At 39.0% G+C, this 20863-nt stretch overlaps 1 protein-coding gene and 1 long non-coding RNA gene across 2 annotated transcripts in view; one reads left to right on the top strand and one right to left on the bottom strand.

The window, feature by feature from the left end:
- The window catches only part of tshz3b (teashirt zinc finger homeobox 3b), a 39464-nt gene extending 37396 nt beyond the window's left edge, over positions 1-2068 (bottom strand). The window contains exon 1 of the mRNA XM_082161846.1: positions 81-2068. The gene's annotated coding sequence lies outside the window, so the exon portion shown is untranslated. The remainder of the gene's footprint in view (positions 1-80) is intronic.
- Positions 567-19075, top strand: LOC309492880. The gene is made up of 3 exons (XR_014203739.1): positions 567-706; positions 13151-13245; positions 17965-19075. It is a non-coding gene; the product is annotated as an uncharacterized lncRNA (long non-coding RNA).
- Positions 19076-20863: the final 1788 nt, after the last annotated feature.

The raw sequence follows: 20863 nt of genomic DNA, 5'->3' as shown, positions 1-20863 counted from the left end.
AAGCGTAGTACGCTTGCAAAGGAGGCAGCAGTCGCCTTTATCAATGATTTAGGAACGTAATAGAGCAAAGCTTTACTTACTCGATAGCTTGAATAAACGTGTTATCCATGAGGAATCCGGTCCGAGTAATCGCAAAAGCAACACACACACACACACAAAAAAAAAAAAAAAAAAATACAAAATATTTTTTTTGAAATCTGCACTGCTGTCGCCGATAGCTTTCTGTAAAAATCCAAAGACTCCAAGTGCCCACCGCCTTTCAAACGTCCATCTCGTTTATAATAAACAAACCGGGGAATAGACAAAAAGCTTGGAGGAGATGGACGGACTTGTCGCCCGCGCGCTGCCTCGTTTGCTTATTTTGTCCGCGCGCGTTGGGAATCCGCTGAGAGAATCGATGCGATAGGTGTTTGATTGGGTATTCCTGCTTGTAATAACGCACATCAGAAGGAGGGGATTGACTCGGGCTGCGCCTCAGCTGCTGCTGCGAGAGCATGGATCACTGAGCTATTGCCAAACACTTTCTTGGCCGCTAATAGCACTTCTTAGCCTTCTTTGTGGGGCTCGTAGCAGATATTTAAAAAACAGCAACGGGCGAAGCAGACGCGTCTTCCTCGCGCTTGCGAGACGCCTTTTCTCTTCTGTAATGTCACTTTCGAAAATCCCTTATCAAACGCTTTCTTCACAGAATGGACTTTTTAAGACGGTAAGATCAACATTTTCCAAATATGTCCATCATCAATTAAAAACAGTGTTATGAAGAGCTGATTTTTCGTTTTTGCTAGCGTGAACTGGAGTCAAGCGTAAACTCTTTGTAGTGAAGAATCAAAGTTGTCCGTATTGGATGAGAGAGGGAGATGGGAACTGTGTCCTCTGTTTACTAGGTGAGGGTGAGTTGTCAGACACTGCCTCTTCCCCTAAAGTCCTCGTACTGTCTTCTCCTCTCACTCATCTGACCGCAAAGGGAATCGCATCGAGCCCTCGAAAGGGGGCAGTTGGAGTCGTAGCGTTCACTAAAACTAGAATGTCCAGAATCTCTTGAAGGTCCGCGCGCCGAGCTCACGGGGGGAGATTGAAAGGGAAGAGCAGTCTTTCACGGATCCGGGATGTTTTTGCCCAATCTCACTCACTCGTGTGTGCATGCCGTTAGATCCGCCCAAGCATCTGTCCGTCTAACCATTGGCGCATCCATCAGTGTCACACACACACAGACACAGACACACACACGCCGCACGGAGTCGCTTTAACTACGGGAAGCTTCTCTTCTTCATCAAACGACGTATAAAGCAAGATCACACTGTTTTATGGGGGATGCATTCCGATTTTATTGTAAAAGATATAATGATTTATTCAATTGCTATAGGCTACCTAGGCTAATGGTGCATCGTTCCGCTGTACCAAGTAGCCTATATGAGGATGTAGCCTATTTTCAAACTTTAGTGGACGAATGTTCTATTAGCTACTTAGCCTACATCTATAGCAACAACTATTAATAATATCCTACTGACGAGTAATGGTAGCGTATAATAAAAAAATAAAAAAACGATTTAAAAATCTTAAACTCTTAAAGCAACTCCCAAACAAGTTGATGCAAATAATGTTTTGCTATTTTTTTTTCTTTCTTTCTTGTTTTCTTTTGATAGCCGGCTTTTCAGTCTCGATGGCATTTGGCAGAGTGATGTGAATGTATTTTTCTTGATTTGCTATGGGTTACCGCGTGAAGGATATGAAACATAGGCTATTCTGGACCGTACTGTTTATTTATAGATCCATATTTCACAGATGGCCTCAGTGTACGAGCATGTGCAAAACAATTGTAATTATAAACCACAAATTTAATTTCGACTTTGTTAAAAGTTTGAATGTCTGTAAAACTACAATGTAAGCACAAATAAACTGTGGCTAATTTAGTCTCAAAGACTTAAACAGCAATTAAACAGGTACAAACTCCCTTTAAATGTTCTTTTCAAGCTATATAGCCTAGATTAAATGATCTTAAGCTAAACTGAAACATTTATACAATTAACGAACGAGAAAATCGCATCTTTATATAAAACTATATATATATATTTTATATACTTATATACTAAAAATTTTATATAAAAATGTACTGTGTGTGTGTGTGTAACAGAGAACAGCTGCATGAGTGCATGAACGTGAGCGCGCAGTTCATTGTAACCGCCCCCTTTTATGTGCTTATTCTAAAATCCCCCAAAATGTTTTATTTTAAATAACATCGACGTAGGAAGTTTTACAATACTATTTTGTCAAAAATCACAGCACTAACTGTCACTGTGCTCAGTTGTCCAAAGAGAAGAAAAGGTACGTGATTGTCTTGTGTTTCACTTGATTTTCTGTGTATTCCTCAATGGGTATAGCCTATATCCTTCAAGAGTCTGTTTTGTCCTGGTATTTTATGTCTTTAACTGTTATAACAAATAATATGTTATAACGAGAGGCATCTGTTTAACGTGAAACATAGGCCTTTGCACCTTAAAAAGTCTCATTTTCTTTCAACTTATCCATTATTACGTTAGCCTCATAGCATAATTGCCTAAGTCATTTTTTGGCCAAATTGTGACAGGCAATATCAGAATATGCAGACTTGTGATTTATTGTTGTTGAGGGAGAAGGGAATGACATTACAGAGTTTCTAAGACTGTGAATGAACTTGAACATTATTCTTAAAACAAAGATAAACTTTTTACTTTAATGAACCCTTTGCTATTAAATTAATATATCCTAATTTCTGGGAATGTTGGTCTCATTTTGTTTTTGCATATATGATGAGAAAGAGAAAGAAAGAATGTTTGTATCATAAATAATGAGTTATTCAGATACCACTTGGAGGCTCATTTTAATTGCCACATGCGCTGAAGACAACAGGAACGCTACTATGTTTTATTTGCCGCAATATGCTCATGGTGGCTTTGTTAAAACATTCCTGCTTTATAAACTGTTGTTAGTTCAGTTTAAAGAAATAACTTATTACATACAATTTCTAGTTGAATAAGAAAAAAAATAATGCTTGTGTAATCTGAACAAGAACACACATTACGATGTGAAAATACGGTCTTATTCTCCAAAAAGTCATTAGAACTTTGACATTCAGAAAAATATAAATCACCACGTGCTAGAAAAAAAAGAAAAAAAAAAGTCTTAAATATGTGGGGTTTTGTGTGTGTGTGTGTGTGTGTGTGTGTGTGTTTTATTTTTATTTTATTTTTTATTTTTTTTCCTCCACATATTAGTGGAGCTTTCACTAGTCGGAGAAATTTGAGAGTTCGTTTTTACCTTTAAACCGAGAGCAAAGTCTGAAATAGCCCCAGTGGATCCAAGTCATTAAAGCTTGAGCATTACCCCAACATGACTTTAATCATACACGTATATTTATCCTATACGTTTTATAGTCTAAACTAATACTTTATTGGAAAGTTCCAGCCTATTTTAATTACACAGATGTCTAAATACCGGAGATTAATTTATTTAATTTGCCCAAACTAATCCAAATTTCAGCCTCAGCTCTGTCAGTTCATTCAGTCTGGTTTCCAAAAGTGTCCGATGCAAGCACGAAATTAAAGAAGAGAACGTAAACGTGAGGGAAAGTGCTATTTTTTTGCGCACTATTTTACAGGCATGTGAACTTCTGTTCGTTTGTCTTTTTCTTCATTAGTCTACACATCTTTCTTTTGTTAGACATTTTGCGTCAAAAAAAACAACAAAAAAAAAACTTTTTTTTTTCTTTCATCTAAGCATTCGTAATTAGTGCCATGCACATAAGTTGAATAGTGAAGAAATACGCAGTGATTCATTCTTTTTACGCAAAAATCTTGCGAGGTGGCATAATACTTTGAGGGGGAAAATACGTCAAGAGCGTATAACAACTTAAATGAATTCAGCCCATTTGTAAAGCTAGAAAAATAAATAATTTAAAAAAAAATCACATTGGATGAATTGACTGTCTCATTGTGCTAAATGCAAAAGTTCAACACAATTCCAGACGCTTCATAATCCCTCTCCAGTTTAACACCTGTTTTCCATTTTGTGATCGCAATTCATCCAGAATCTCAGTACGATCACATAAAGCAGTGCCAAGTAACAAACGCGACATACGACATGAAAACCATGATTTTTACTCCTGCTCAAATGAATGACTGTTAAGTTTAGTTAGTCTGTTTATTATGTGGAATTCAGTCATTCTGTAGTTCTTTTGACTAGCTAAGCTAACTATTAATTTAACATTAGTTGTCCTATCAGTGATATCATTAGGTTGGAGGCATTTTATATTGAGGTATAGCATAAGCAGGATTGAGATGTTTCTACAGTGAGAACTATCAGGTGCATATAACCGCATGTTTAACCTCCCTTACAATGCTAAAGGAAAGCATTCGTGCATGTGTGTGTGTGTGTTTTGCCTGTATTATGGGGACAAAATGGGAAAAGATGGCAAAATCCAAAATCCTTGTCCTTGTGTCCCCATGAGGAAAATGGCTTATAAATCATACTAAGTGATGCTTTTTGAAAATGTAAAAATGCAGAAAGTTTTCTGTGATGGGTAGGGTTAGTGTAAGGGGATATAATATACAGTTTGTACAGTATAAAAATCATTATGCAATAATCACCACAAAGATAGCGAAACCATGAGTGGGTGTGGTCCTGGTAAACCCTTACTTTGTGGGGACCCACAATGGTAGTAATACCAGCAATTTTTGTCGTTGTAGGGACATCTTTTGGTCCCCATGAGGAAAACTGCTTTTAAAACATACAGCATGATGTTTTTTTGAAAATGTAAAAATGCAGAACGTTTTTTGTGATGGTAGAATATACAATAGAATATATAGTTTGTATAGTATAAAAATCAGTCCCCATAAAACATGGAAACGTGTGTGTGTGTGTGTGTGTGTGTGTGTGTGTGTGTGTGTGTGTGTGTGTGTGTGTGTGTGTGTGTGTGTGTGTGTGTGTGTGCGCGCGCGTGCGTGTTTTTTCAGTTTAAGCCATGAAAAATGACTTAAGGGTAATTCATTTATAGCTTAATAGCGCATATATATACATACATACTCACATATACATATATTACTTTAATAGTTATAGATCACATTACTACTTTTTAAAGTGTGATCAGCATTACTGAAACCATTGTTGAATATTTATACAGTTATCATACAGACTAGCATGTTTATATTATTATGTTTACTAACAGTTTGATGTGATCAATATAGTATCGAAGTTAAAGTTGGGGTTTATTGGCCACGTAAGACTGCTCTAACCTGGGATTTGAGTTGCTCCCAACATTAAACACAAAACCATTTACAATGCAATACAATATAAAATACAACATGCAGCACAGGATAAGATACACAGGTTAGGCTCAGGGCAGCAGCAGGCGCTCATTGTTTCAAGGAACATCTCTTATGAATAAAGGTTAATATATGGTGACACCACCCATGAGACTAGGAGACCCATCTGTGCTAGACCAGGGTCAGATCAGGCTAGACCTACACAGAACATGCTCAGCTTGGTACCCAACTCATTTTTGTGGTTTGAAGAGGGCAAATATCTTTACTGTAACCTTGCCCTCTGAAAATAATGGCTAGGACTAGATCCTGGCCAGCTATAAAAAGCATGTGTCGTAATTAGAGCTAGAGATTTCCCGCTTCTGGAGCTCACGCTCTCCTGCACCACGCATCTTCACGGCACACTTGTTCCTAGTAGTGTGTGTAAAGAGGCATCAGAGAGATCTACTCAGGAGAGGCAAAACTTTTATTCAGTAGTAAGCAGCAAAAGCCTATTCTAGATATAGCAGATCCCACATTTGACACACGGAATATTTTTCTATATCACTCATCTGTGGCAGTTTTACATTGCGCTCACTCTCTTTTTTGCTCCACACTCTCATTGAAAATGAATTGTAATCTGATTATAGGTAACTTGCAGTGCAGTACAGATCAAAGCCATTTAAAATGTGCAATATAGCCAGATATAAAAACATGGTGTAAATACAAAAGCATCATGCCAATTAAAACACTGGCCTAAAAGTGTCTAAAGTCTGATCTCTTCTAGGGTATCGTATGAGTCTTATATGTATACTGTGTACTATAGGTAATTAGAACGTGTTTAGAACTGGTTCACCATGCGTCTAGTTTGGCTCACAATTGTTGTTCAGCCCTGAAATTTAAAGTGCCCTCAGAGGAAGAAAAGGACTGCTGGCCTCTTCAGAGAGGAACGATATTTCCTCTGCCTCTTACTGCTGATGTGTGTCTCACACTCTGGTATGTCCTTCTTCCTCAGAAGAGGAACCTTAAGTGTTGGGGGCTGCTCTTCTCTCTCTCTCTCTCTCTCTCTGGGTGTGCTAGCTTGCAGGGTTGAGAGGGCAAGTGCTGACCAGCCCTCTTTCTCTGCCTGTTACTAGGTCATGGAGCGCCCCCCCTCCCTACTCTCATACCTCTTTCTGCGGCACCTTCCCATCCTCTGCCACCAGGGAGAGGGTAATTTAAGCCCTGCTTGATATATCCAATTCATCACTGTCCCACAGACCCGCTTCAAAATTAAAGTCTGATCTACAAAGTTAAAGCAGGTTGAGATAAAAATTGGCATAGGTCAGAGAAGGAGGGAGCAGTCAAAACACGTGATGCTTTTTCATCTCTTTTGATTTATGCTTTCAAGGAGAGCAGCGGAAAAAAATTAAAACATTGCCCAGTTCTATCAGTTGTAGCTTATGTTTTGGTCATTAAAGCCAAATCAGGTTTAGGTTAGATTGGAAGATGAGGAACATTTGGGAGAAATGTGTTACTTCAGAGGTTTGATGTGAGGGTCAACAACAAATATAAAGAAGTCTATATATGATAAAGACACACACACACACACACACACACACACACACACACACACACACACACACACACACACACACACACACACACACACACACACACACAATAATAATAATAATAATAATAATAATAATAATAAAAACAATTTAATCAAGTTTAAATAAATAGTTGACTCAAAATAGTTCACCTAAAAATGTTGTCATCATTTTACCCTCATGTCATTCCAAACCTTGATGACTTTCTCTCTTCTGTGGAACATAAAATAATATATTTTGAGAAATGTCTCTCTTTTACAGTGGAAATCAGTGGTGACCAAAACTATTTGGTTACCAACAATCTTCAAATTATTATTTTCTGTATACAGATTAAACAACATGAGGGTGAGTAAATGATGATGTTGGTTACATATAGTATTTATAAAAAAAATTTCTTAATACCAATTTGAAGAAAAGTTAATATATATATATATATATATATATATATATATATATATATATATATATATATATATATATATATATATATATATATATATATATATATAATATTATTATTATTATATTTTTTAATTTATTTTTTTAAAGAAAGTAATTTTTTTATTTTTTTTATATTATTACATTTTTGGGGAGTCACATGAGCCACAAGCACAAATTATGTGATTTAAAAAAAAAATCAAGACATTTGATATTTTAAAATTGACTCTACACCTAAAAATATAAAAATGAATTTTAATGCAGAAATGAAGACATGCTCAACACAGAGGTGTATTCAATTTTGTATGTAGGTTTTTTTGAATAAACATATAAAATGATACGCAAGTAGGCCATTATGGTCTTTTTTTTTATCTTATTTTAATTCACAGCAATTAGGCTACATACCAAAGAAATCAGTTCAAATTACATGGTTTAGCTCAATAGTTTCCTGGTTTGATGTCAGCACCATTATTGACTGTATGCAGTTTTTTGATCTTGAAAGCATTTTCTGCAGATTATCATTGCCGAAACAGACAGTGATTGAAGCTCCTGAGTGAGATAAAGATTTGCGGTGTGTGTTTGTGCAGGAGATATATGATGGGTGACTGTGATTATACAATAAATGAGCAGATGTGGGTGAAGAGCTTGATTATGAGTGAATGTTTGACTTTGATGTAGTGGTGAAAGAATGACCAAGTAAAAGAAAACAACTTTCACTTTAATGGGCCCATGGAACTCAGTCTGATTGGACGGAATGACGTAAAGCAGGCATGAGTCAGTTGTGATTGAAGGAACATGTGAGCATGTGTGTGAGGGACATGGAGTGGTTGGGGCGGAGGTACTAGTATCAGCTCACAATAAAGACTGATTGTTAGTGCGTGAGAGTGCACATGATGTGCGTGGGAGAGGAAGCGAGTGTGTGTGCGTATTTGAGCGTGACCATGGATATAAGAACTTGTGCGTGTGTGTGTGTGTGTGTGTGTGTGTGTGTGTGTGTGTGTGTGTGTGCAAAATGGCACATTTTCATTCATTTTGTGTGTGGGAATAAGCCTGCATGTGATTGCCTTGCATCTCTGTGTGCGGGACCTGATCCACGGCGCTGTATGGTAAACAGGAACGTTTTCCCTGGAAGGAGGAATTTCCCCCAGCAGCCCCCTATAGCAGTAATGGTGGTGGTAATGAGCTGCAGCTGTCAGAGCTCTTTCCGCCTCTCGTCCCTGATTCATGTTCCTGCCGCACAACATCTACAACTGGAACAAATGTTTACCCCAATGAAAACCAGACAAACACGGCCAGCCCGGCTCACAGCTCCTAACGGAATAACTAATAGCCCCGGCTCGGTTTTAGCGCTAATAATGATGCAAGTGAGCTCTGAAATGCAGACCTTCAAGGTCAACAGAACTGACCATCAAACAAGGCTATCATTATTTGAAGACACTGGCATTGCTGAGATTTAATTGACCAAAATATAATATTTTTTATATTATTTATCACTTGTTTTTGTGTAAAAGAAGATGTTTCGAGTGCAGGGATTCTTTAAAGAAAAGCAGAATTCAACGCAACCATATATTGTTTCGTAAAATCCAGTGTTCCAATCAAGGCATATGTGTGTTTTTATAGAGCAGATGGAGCTTGACTCATTCTGGCTTCCTGACTGGGTTTCCTCCCAGTATTCTGCTCCCATGAGGTTGATATTACTAGAGAGCACAATCTATATCCATTGGAATGAGTGTCATGATTCAGGGATTGGGATGAGTCACTGATTGTGACTGAGCTGGAATGGTATAATCCAAAATGAGTTTTTATAACTTGCTGTCATTATACTGCTGTAAATATAGCTGCTGTCTTTTTACATTCCACTTGGCCGTTTTTCCCTTCCGCAAATGACATTCTTTTTTTATTGTGGCTGTTTTACCTTTTTCTATTCATAATGAAGAATCGAATGCATTAAGTGATGTAGAGAGATAAAGCGCCTCAGAGTGTGTTTGTGTGTTTACCCCATGCGGCCATTAATGCTACGGCTGTGTGCCAGCGATGACATTAATCCATTAATCACACTTTTTTTGTGTATTTGCGCAGGCCTGCTTTATTAATTAAATGTGATGTAACGCTGATACAACCTCTCTCTGTCGGACTTCCTTCCCCATTAAACACAAAAACTTCCATCAGCCACCTGTCAAAAGACCCCACCCTGGAAATCAGACTCTGGAAACTAAGAAAAGACATGGTAACTGTGACACAAGAATGAGGGGGAGATTAGAAGTTATGGAACAACATTATAAGGGTTTACAAACAAGTAAGGAGTGCTAAAAAAAAAAAAAAAAAAAAAAAGATTAGCCACATCTGGCCTAAAAGATCAACCTTTCTTCCTCTTTCCCTCTCTCTTTCTGCTGTCTTGTCAACCGTGTGAGAGCCACTTCACTATGCTGGTGTTTATCTTACGCTGACATTCTCTGCTCCATCTATTTTTCAGCCCTCCTAAGCAGAAGCCTCACCTCGAAACACTCTAGGAGAGTCTAATGACAGAGAGATAAAGTGAGAGAAAAGGGATAAGAATGAATCAACACAATCACATGGCAATTTGTAACTATTTTACGTTTTGGCGAATTGGTGGCTTATTTGTATGAATGTGTACGTTTTCATACGTTCTGCTTACGCCCCAGTGATGGGTATGTTTAGGGGTGGGGTTAGGGATGGACCTTCATGCTTATACTTTCACATTCGCATTGGACAAATTCATTTGGAATCACCACCTCGTAAAATAGTTACGTTTTTCTGTGAGATCGGGTTGGATATAAATACACTTACAGTAGGGACAAGTCACTAATTTTATCATAAAGAAATCTGATCGGGTCAGTGTAGATAGGGTACAATGGGGTTAAAGGCACACCCGGGTAAAAGGCGCCTTTAATTTTATTTTCCTCTGAACCACTAGACGGCACAAACTTGCTGCAGCACTTTCCAAAACATCTGCTTTTTAAGATGCACGTGGAAATTTGGCTGATCCTTGACGTGATCGCGGGCAGAAAGTTGATTCTGTGCTAATTTGATCTAATAATTGATGTTTTTTAAAATGTACAAACAAAGGTCTTGTTAATGATTTTCTGTTTTGTTCAAGGTAATTAAAGAAACAGTTTTTCAATAATGGAAAAATTTAAAGTTTGGTATTTGGGGTAAAAGGCGCCCCTGCTTTTGGGGCGAAAGGCACAATAATTAACATGATAGGAAATAGCTGGTTGACTTTTCCATTTGTTGACATGGGATGGTTAGATTCAGATGTCTACCTTAGAGATAATCACCATAATGCAACCATCATATTAAAAAATATGATATTAATCATACCATATAGAAAATATCATGTATATAAATACTTCATTCATTCATTCATTCATGTATTATTACTACTGTAAATCTATATTAAATTATTATGGTATTTCCTTAAATGCTTTTAGAATCTTTACTTTTTAAAATAATTGTGTTTCTGTATTTTTTAAAATATATTTTTATCTTAACATATTTTAATTACAGTATATCTATTGAACAAAAAAATATTATTTTATTTATCAAAATAAACATAAAATAGTACATACTTTGCTAAAGTTAATTAAAACATTAATTTTGCTGAAGAATGTGTATCAATACTTTGTGTCTTTGGCCCCATGCTGATTTTACCCCATGTGTGGGCTAAACAGCCCACCTTGCCACCTCATACATTTATACATTTTTTAAACTACTTTTATGAATTATTTTCATACATACACATACATACATGCATACATACATATGAGATATGAGTTCTATTTTTACCTTGAAAACCAAATTCTAACGTGTGAGTTATCTGAGAAGGTTTAACCCCTTAAACCTTTACCCCCCTTTTCTTAAGGTGTGCCTTTAGCCCCATTGTACACTGTGTGTGTGTGTGTGTTGCTATAGCAATTTCAAGCTAATTATATCATATTTATTTATAGATGGATAGATTGATAGGCAGACTAAAAAAATAAAACAAGATCCCACTCAGTAGAACCAATAATCATATTACAGCTGAACAATGTGACACATTGCTTTTGAATAAAAATCTGATCAGAAGACAAATTCAAATACCCATATCAGTGCGCACACACACACACACACACACACACACACACACACACACACACACACACACACACACACACACACACACACACACACACACACACACACACACACACACAATCAGATGTCATCATGTTGACTCCTGGCTGACTTGGTTTACAATGAGAGACACAAAGTGCACCCAGAGGCTCGCCTTTACAGCCCAATGATTAGCATTCCTGTGGATAAAGCCAGACGCTAGAAGAAGTGACACTTGTGAGCTGGCTACTGTATGTTTCCTGCCAGTGTAAATCAGCACTTCCACATATTCTCCTTACGTCCATCTGAGAGTTATCAAGGGCATGTTTAAAATACTCTGGCACAGAATGTATCAGAAAGGAGTTTGATTTAACATGCAAATGTGATAAAAGCATGATGTGATTTCAGCACCTTGTATTTAATTAAAATCAAATTAGAAAATTCTCAAAATGAAACATATCATTCATAGTAGCTATTTTGGCTGGTATTGCCAGTGATATGAGTTCTATTTTTACCTAGAAAAGCATTTCACTGGGTCCAAATTCTAACGTGTGTGAGTTATCTGAGAAGGTTTTCCCTTCTGAAATGGGATCTGATATGGAGAAACTGTCCTCTTTATAAGCAGGAAGTGATGCGTCTCACACCTGATAATAGTTAATCATTCATCTAACCATCATAGATTCAAACAGGGCTCAGTTTGTACGAGTCTATAACAGGTGCAGGAGGAAGGGAATTCTAAAAAAGAAGTGCACGTCAAAGGTCAAATGTATGAGTTCACAATCACCAGGGCTAAATAAATAATAATAATAAAATGGTAAATGAAAGAAATACTTCCTCAGATCTACTATAGGAGATGGTTTGTGTCTGTGTTTGTGTGTATGTGCGCACAGGAAGGTGACTAATTAAATGAGTACATTAATTACACGTTAGGTACAAGACACGGTGCATGATCTCTATGTGTGCGCACACGCTTCCAACAATTCAAAACCGTGAATACAATGGCAATAATACAGAATAGGCTCACACTGCGTGTGTAATGACTAAATGAAATGAAGCCTGCTGGTTTTCCTGGGCTCATTGTGGCCAGTGTTCAGCTGTATTTTAGTACTGTGTTCCCCAGCCAAATGTCATGCAAAGTGTCTGCAAAATGGTTTGATCTGAGCAAATTAATGTTGGACATAAAAGTCTAGCTTTCTCTTGGGCAGAGGCCAGGCTTTTCAGAGAGAAAGGGGAAAAGCACTTAGTTGTAAAAGCGAGTTGTGCTTTACATTTTGATTACGGTCGTTTTTCATGACTGAAAATAAAGAAAATAGAAAAGCTTTTGATTTCAGGGGTTAATGTGAGGTATTTATTCCCTGTAGTGCTGATATAAGCTCCACAATATGTATTTTTTTTCTCTATAGAAAAAAACAAAATCTGATATAGTACATCAATATCTTCTTTGAATAACAGAAATTGTTTTCAACTCATTAATGTGAATAACTACATGCTTTTAACTACATGCAGAAAAAAATAAACCAGCCCACAAATGGTTCGTAATACTTCTATCCATAATTACAATGCTTCAGTCTGTGAGTAAAAATAAAGGCCTCCATCATAATGTCAGTCTCAGATGCTCAGACTTGGATCATGATCTATGAGCGGTTGGCTCCATGGTAACCAGTATTAAGTGGACACTATAATCATATCATTAATTCAGCTTTGTGACCTCTTTGTCTCTATTTTTAAAAGCAGGTGAGAAGGTAACAGAGCTCCAAACTCCTCTGCAAAACAGCTCTCCACTCTTACACAGCAATTTTACACTACTGCACATCATTGGAGAACCAGTGGTAGGTCTCTTAATGCCTTTACTGAAAAAAAATACAAAAAAAATACAACATTCTTATATTATTAGTAGGTATGCAGCCTGCTTTGACTTGACATTATATATTGTAACAAAGACATTTAGTGTCTCTATTGCTTTGTTTCTTTAATTCTGTTCTTTAATCAATAAAATCTCTCTATATTTGAACTACTGTTCAAAAATTTGGGGCGGTAAAATTTTATGTTTTTTAAAAATTATTATTTATTATGTCTCTTATGCTTGCTAAGGCTGCATTTATTTGATCTGAATACAGTGAAAACAGTATTATTGTGAAATATTGCAATTTAAAATATCTTTTCTGAATATATTTTAAAATGTAATTTGTGATGGCAAAGCTACATTTTCAGTAGCCAGCACTTCAGTGTCACATGATCCTTCAGATATCATTCTAATATTCTGATTTGGTGCTTAAGAAACATTTATTATTATTATTATTATTAATAATAATGTAAAAAAAAACTGTTCCGAGTGTGGTGTGTGGTGTCGATGACTGACACTAGGGGTCGAAGTTGGGAGCCCCAAACACCTCTGATACTCCAGTGAGAATTAGTGAGTGGAATTTGCATGCCACTCCCCGGAACATATGGGTATAAAAGGGAGACGGAGAACTTCTTTTTAAAGATGCCTTTCCATGTTTCTGGATGCGGTCGATGTCTTTCAGCTTCGGACGGTCACAATCGCTGCCTCAAGTGTTTGGGTCTCACCCACGCTGAGACAGCATTTGTAGATGGCACATGTCCTCATTGTGAGAACATGACCATGGCAAAGTTGCGATCACAACTCTCTTTTCTGGTAAGTCAGCTCAGTTGCTCATCCCGGACCTTATGTGGCTAGGGCTGAGAATAATATGAGGGAAATGGGAGTGTTTCCACCAGGTCAATCCCATTACTCTTCTAGCACGTTGCGCTCGGTGGAGTTCCCAGATGACTTTGGTGGTGCATCTGACTTCTCATTTGGGACTCTGGATGAGGAAAAAAAACTATCGATAGCAGCATCAGAGGATGGGTTTATGCCTTCCGATGCTGAGGAATCAGCTGGACTCCCACCCTCTGGTGCGGTAGCTCAGTCTGAGTCTGATGCAAAGTTGGCAGCCATCCTTGCCCAAGTCGCCGCGAACATCGGACTAGAGCGGAATCCTCCTCCCTGTCCCGAACGTTTCGTGGGTGGATGATTGGTATCTGGGCTTGGAATGCAACTCACAGCCATGCCCGGCCCCAGTCCCTTTCTTCCCAGAAGTGCATGAAGAGCTGACCAGGTTGTGGAGGGCACCTTTCACGGCCGATCTTGCTTTACAAGTTCTTCCACCCTCACTACTCTTGATGGTGGGTCGACCAGAAGGTATATGGACATTCCACAGATGGAGCATGCGGTTGTGGTGCATTTATGCCTGCAAAATGCCGCCACCTGTCAGAATCGTCCCAAACTCCCATCCAGGGCCCGTAAGTTAACTTCGGCTCTAATGGTGAAGGCTTACAGTGCTGCTGGACAGGCCACCTCCGCCCTTCATGCCATGGCCATCCTGAGGTCTATCAGGCCAAAGCACGAGGGTAGTTCTGAGCCGGGATTGATACAGGAACTGCACTAGGCGACCGACTTCGCTCTCTGAGTGGTCCAGGAGCGCCATCTCTGGCTTAACCTTGCAAAGATGAGGGAGGTACACAGGTCCGTTTTCTTGACGCCCCAATCCCAGAAAGTGGTCTCTTCGGGGACACTGTCAAGGACTTTGCCCACCAGTCCAGAAGCAGACAGAGGCGATTAATCACATCCTCCCTGGGCGTGACTCCACCGCCACCTACAGGCCGCCAATGTCATCATCTCCTCATTCATTCCCTCACATCAGCTCTGCTGCAGCCTGAGCCCACAGCCCGGCCGCAGAGCAGAATCTTTGGTTTCATTTTCTTTTTGTTCCACCACTCGTCAAAGTGGCACTGGGACCCACATTTTTAAAGAAAGAGCAACCTCCACATTATCTGGGACACATAATTCTCAGCCCCACCATGATGACTGGCGTACCACCTCATGTTCGGACGCGACTCACACAACCCCCCGCACAGGTCAGTGTGGCAAGTTCAGAGGATGTGCAGCTTCCTCAGCCATCACAGGCCAGTTCCAGTTGTGGCTTACGGAGCAAGGTAGGTGTTCCAGTACACCCACAGCCACAGGATGGGGAAACGTGGCTTCCCAACATGGCAGCCGTCTCTCTTCAGGGGGAGTGGAGACTCCTAGGAATCCTCCGATGTGGCATTCCCTGACCAAGGCCCCCCTCAGCATGGACGCGCTGGCACACAGCTGGCCCCTGGGCCTTTGCAAGTATGCGTTTCCCCCAGTGAGCCTGATTGCACAGACGTTGTGCAAAGTCAGGGAGGACGAAGAACAAGTCTTGATGGTTGCGCCATACTGGCCCACCTGGACTTGGTTCTTGGAGCTCATGTTACCTTGCGACAGCCCCCTCTACGAGGCGGGCCTGTGCCTTAAAGTGACTCCACTTTAAGGAGTCACTTTAATTTCGCTAACTTTTGTGCTTCCTGAGGGGAAGACCCACAGAGATGCAGAGTCAGGTCAGTGCTTTCCTTTCCTGCAGGAGAGGTTGGAGGGCAGGCTGTCCCCTTCCACCTTGAAAGTGTATCTGGCTGCCATAGCAGCACATCATGATGCAGTGGATGGTAAGTCTTTAGGGAAGCATGACCTGATAATCAGATTCCTCAGGGGCACCAGGAGGTTAAATCCTCCTGGGCCCCTACCTTGTTCCCTCATGGGATCTATCTGTATACTTGCTATAGAGAGCTCCTTTTGAGCCCTTGGAGTCAGTAGAGCTAAGTAACCTCTCTGTCAAGATGGCCCTTCTGACCTGATCCATTTCCGGAGAATTCGCCAACATAAGTGTTTCTTAAAGCTGATGTAGGCATTGACCAGGTACCCCATTGACCAGGTCCCTCACCATTGACCAGATCCCTCACCTTCCTCATGATCATTGATGCCCCACGAGGTGAGATCTTGCAAGATCTCACCTCGTGGGGCATCAATGATCATGAGGAAGGTGAGGGATCTGGTCAATGGTGAGAGACCTAGTTGTTTTCGGCAACATGCTCATTTTGCATAGCTTGCAATCATATTGACAATATGCATTACTTATCTGTTGTCATTGGCAACATGCCTGTCACTGCCAACATGCTATGCTTAAACCTATCAAGTATAATAATGAAAATAATGATTTAGTGATGCAAACAGAAGGGACATCCTGCTCTTCTCAGCTGCTTGTAACAGAAGAGCACCCCTTCGCTGCTACTCCCATCATGTAAGGGGAACGCTGCCCCCAGTCTGCTATTTCAGAGGGAAATGCTGCTCCTTTCCAAAATGTAGTCTTTTTATCTGTCTTAGTTTTCCAGTGTCAGAGTCGTACTTTTTCCAGTACCCAGTATGAGAGAAGGGGAAAAAAAAGGGCATTAAGATTTTGCAGTCAGTTAGTGGTTGGGGGGTGTTAGAATATGATTTTGTTTTGGGGGGTTATCGCTGCTCTCCCTGCTCTTATCCATACTAGACTACATGGATGGACAGGGAGTATTTGCCCAGAACAGAACCATACCGCCAATCCAAACTGTATGCAAATTTTTTTATCATCTTTGACGATAGCGTTCCTGACAGAAATCAAGCGTAGTGTTAGTTCTGGGAGGTCACGCTAGTCAAGCTTGTATCAGCTGACTCTCAGCTGATCCATGTCTACCTATTGGAATATCACTGCATCCCTATATATAAGGTCCATTCAGTATTATCAGCAGCTTTATCATGTGGCTCAGGAGCGAATTACGCTCCTCCATCCCCAGCTCCTCCTCTCGTCCTGTCAGGACTTGGCCTTCTGATATTCCTCTTCGAATCAGACTAATTCTTCTTGAATTATATTGTTACATTAAATTATTGTCATTAAGAACATTAATGATATCACAATACCTTTATGTTGGTTCTGTTCTGTTATGTTACCATAAGGGGGGTTATCGCTGCTCTCCCTGCTCTTATCCATACTAGACTTCATGGATGGGGCAGGGAGTTCTTGCCCAGAACAGAATCATACAGCCAATCCAAACTGTATGCTTATTCTTAATCCTCTTTGACGATAGGGGTCCTGACAGAACTCATGATGCATGCCCTTTTCAGGCCAGTCCGTATACTTGGGCTAGTTGCTCCATATGTAGTTATTCCCTGATAGTATTCCCATATAATGTTTCCCTAATGGTAAACCTGTGTCTTCCCCTAGGCAGAGCTCCATCTCTGCCGGCAGTCGCTGCGTTTGAGAGAAAAGATCAAAAGATTGACTGAATAGACCCTATCGTAAGTACTGTCCTATATGTCCCTGTGTGGTACGAAGGACTACATGGCTTAAGTGGGTCATTGGTAGGTTGCGAGTGCGCTTGTTACCCGGCACACCGGGCTTGCCAACATCTGTACAGCAAAAACCTTACAACACGGTTCAGCTGTTGTGGCATTTTCCCCGGGGGACCCCTAGGGTCAGTCATCAACACCACGTCAAAGTGACTGACAGATAGGGAACGTCTCAGTTACTATTGTAACTTTTTCAGCAAGGATGCATATATACACATATACTGTATTTATGGCTTGATAACACTATGAATCACAACACATTATTGAAGTTACTTTTAATTGTTCTGTTTTTTTTTCTTTCCTTTTTTAGAGAAGTGAATATCCCAAAGAATCAGATGGATAACGCTTGTATATGATTTAATTCAGGTCAGTGCCAAATCACCTCATCTTAAGTCATACTGCTCATATTCATGCATTCACTCTCTCATACAGATGCATCTCTAATCCACCTGTGCCAAAGACAAGAATCAGTCTAGTCACACCCAGTAACTTTTGCATAAATAACAAGCTCATCAAAGACATTAAGTGAAATTACACATGAGAAGGACCATATGCACGAAAATTCAGACACACAGACCAAAGCGAAAGGAGTACACACACACACACACACAGACTGCTGATATGCATAGAAAGGTGTCTGTCACTGTTAATATAATTCTGTCTGCTAAGTGAACGTCTCAGTCACCTCTCATTTCCTTCTCATCACACACTCTCTTTTTACTCTTTCACATACAAGTAGACACATCATCATCATCATCTCACACATATCAGCAAATACTCACTGGACACACACACACTCACGCATATCCAGAAACCGAGAGATGGTCTTTCTGAGTGAAAGAGGGAGAGATGACAAGTAAGAGGGGAGAACACAGGAAGCACATTAGTTATCGGTGTCTCCCTTTCACATCCCATTACAGTTACACTCTTCCATCTGCCCCCTCACTCTTCTTCACCTCTAACAGTCTACCCTGCTGCACTTTACCTGACTAAATGACACTTCACACCACACACATACAGATGACCAGCTGAAATATTTACAGAGCTGTAGGATTGAAAAAAAGAAGCAAGGATTGATGGAATAAAAATAAAAATATCATGGTTTCCAAAAAATTATAAGCAGCAAAACTGTTTTCAACATGGGTAATAATAGGAAATGTTTCTTGACCAGCAAATCAGCATATTAGAATGATTTCTGAAGGATCATGCGACACTGAAGTAATGATGCTGAAAATTCAGTTTTGCCATCACAGGAATAAATTACATTTTTTCCTAAAAATAAATAAAAATATAAAACAGTATAACAAATATAATATAAAGTATCAGATGTAAAATATAACGTTTTATATAACACTATTACTGTTTTTACTGTATTTTGATCATATAAATGCAGCCTTGTTGAGCATTAGAGACTTCTTAAATTTTTTAAATTATATATATATATATATATATATATATATATATACATACACGCACTATATATATATATTTATACACGCACTATATATATATATATATATATATATATATATATATATATTTCACTCATTGAAACCTATCACTATGAAAATAGAAATTGTAAATAAAACAAAGTTTGTAGAAGTAAGTTTTACAAGAAAATACTATTTCAGTTTCTACTTCAAAAGTTCATGTTTAATTATACATGTTACTTGGCTTTTTCACACTTTTTCCCCCCTCAGTATATTCCTTCAAAGACACTGATTATCTGCTTATTTCACTTCCTGTCTGTCCATAATCTTAAATACCCTTTTTCCCCCCTCCCCTTTAAGCAAATGCAAAGCTATAAAATACAATTATCAAGAGGTCGTCATATATTTACCTAATTTACAAAGCTCTTTTTTCCATTATTGCTAAAAGTAAACATTGCAGCAATGGGAGAAAGAGCATTGTTGAAAAGCCACAGTTGTGTTTGTCCCTCTAGACTCTCCATACACACAGACCTTGAGGGGGGCTCGCACAGAAGCTCTTCGGGGGGTTGTTAGCTGTGAGCTTAGCCACCACAAGGGCTCCAGCTCGCACACTAATTATTTTCATAGTCAGCCGGGTGTGCAGAGCTGGCCTGCGAGTTGTGCAAATGCTTATTTAAGCTGTGTAACTGACATCCATATGGTTTTTATCACCATGAAGAAACGTTTGAACTGGTTATGTTTTCATGCGGCCAAGGCTCTGACCTGTCTGTCAGAAACACTCATATGTGTTGCGTCTTTGGGAAATTCTATTCCATAATGTTCTGGATCAGCATGTTTTTCCTTCACTGAGTCACTGTTGTACTGTAAAAGTGTTAATAAAAACTAAACCACATTTGGCATTTTTAGTGCTGTCTTTTTTTCTTTTTGGAAATGATTGAACGTTTTAATGAATCAATGTTTTCCATAACACAATACTGTGGTACTCGTTATAGTAATTGTGTTAGTAAGATTTTGTCATTGTGATGCTGAATTTTTCATCAAATATATGTTAGTAAAAACTCAAAAGTCATGACTATTAAATTATTTCACAGATATTTGGAGGTCTGTTACAAGGGACACTTTTCAGTGATTGTCTACCACAACACATAATTGCAACAAAGCCAGTGGAAAGTCACACACTGAGGTACTGGATGAAATGTGTAATTCTGAGCTAACTGATGAATCAGAGTACTTCTTTGGGAGCCTCTGATACACTTGCTGCAGAATGCTGAAACTCCAGCCCAATTACAATTCTGTTCATGCAAAACATTAAAGCCACAACACCACAATGCAGAATAACCACAGGCGTTGTCAGAGACAATTGTTTAGGAAATGTAATTCTGTGTAAAAAACGTCCAAATGTCTCTCTGTACAGTAGTTGTACGGGCAGTATTACTTTAAATAAACATTGCAATTCCAGCATGGGTTTGTGAATAAATAGAACAAAAGGCAAAGAAGCGGATTTCCTCTGCTGATTGCAGCCAGATGTTAGCAAGGGTCTGCTCCTGCTTAACTGGCTATTAAGAGGGAAATTTGGAGTAATTCAATAAATAAATCCGCCATAGGAACTATAGTCTAATGTGTTATAATGCAGGCCGAGAGCTTCCCTTTAAAACACTTAGAAATAAATAGATACAAGTATACACACATAGACTAACTTTTTAAGTGGATTTTAAAGAAAAATAAATCACATTTAAATGACAGGAAATAGGCTAAGGAAGATTCATAACAAATAAAAAA

The sequence above is a fragment of the Leuciscus leuciscus genome (genome assembly GCF_965113295.1).
Source record: "Leuciscus leuciscus genome assembly, chromosome: 2".
NCBI classification, from domain to species: Eukaryota; Metazoa; Chordata; class Actinopteri; order Cypriniformes; family Leuciscidae; genus Leuciscus; species Leuciscus leuciscus.
The sequence above is the reverse complement of the archived record's forward strand: the minus strand, read 5'-3'. Positions and strand labels throughout refer to the sequence as shown.